Genomic DNA, 1,055 nt, shown 5'->3' with positions numbered 1-1,055 from the left:
TTGTGAATTTGCACTATATAAATAAAGTGAATTAAATTGAATTGAATTTCAGTAAAAATGTTACAGTAGTGCATTTTCTCTTCCTGCTTATATAACTATGGGATGGAAACGCATTTACGCTACAGCCAAACGTCTCAAGGGCTTGATAAACTGTGCAGTTGTTAATGTCTATAGTTCCAGGTTCCCTTTCAGGGCTCCTTTTGGGGTTGCTTATTAGCTTTCCACAGGTTAGATGTTAAAGTACTAAACAAGAGGGTTTTTGTTTTCTTTTTTTATGTCTAATGAAAATATAAACAATAAACACTGAGTCAACAAACTTTACAACAAAAGACCAGTCAAACCAGAAAACCCAACAAGGCTGAAAAATAACACAGGCATTAACTGAAACAATGAAACTAAACTCCTGCAACGTCAGAGTCAATGTCCAGTCAAACAAAAGCTAAGTCTGCTCCACCCTCTTCATCTTTGTTACCAGCAGACAGGAGTATGCCGGTAACAGCCAGCATGACCCTAAAAAACAAATCTCCAGGTATTCTTATATAACCTTATTCAGAATAATTCAATTCTAAATACCGGTAAAGAAAAAGTCTAAAACTGTGGGAACATGGGAAGTTTTGCCTGTTAAACCTAAAAAAGAACAATAAACACTGATAATAAAGTAGAAATGAATGACCTAGCTTAATAAGGTGTGGCGATCATGCATCTAGACCAAGAAACACAGCAGGTCACAGAAAAGGTTATAGAGAAATGTAATGGCCATAAAACACAGAGCTCTACTCAATCTATCAGTAAAGGGGAATCTGGCAGGAGCCTGAAATAGAAGAAATTGGGCCAAGATTATGAAAAAATGTCTCTAGGTTCGTAGATATTACAGTAGTCTGTTATGTTAACCACTGGAAAGAGGAAACCACCATTGAACATGTCGGTTGTTCCTTCATGAAATAATCGTGGACTTCTCAGAACCTAATCTAAAAACCATCAGGCCATTTGGGCTCTGGGGGAGCTGCAGATATTCATGGCTTGGAAGGCAGAACCAGAACCTATTAGCTAATAGG

This window comes from Cyprinodon variegatus, unplaced genomic scaffold, assembly GCF_000732505.1.
Source record: "Cyprinodon variegatus isolate N-32 unplaced genomic scaffold, C_variegatus-1.0 Scaffold1071, whole genome shotgun sequence".
Taxonomy (NCBI): domain Eukaryota; kingdom Metazoa; phylum Chordata; class Actinopteri; order Cyprinodontiformes; family Cyprinodontidae; genus Cyprinodon; species Cyprinodon variegatus.
This window is presented reverse-complemented; position numbering follows the sequence as displayed.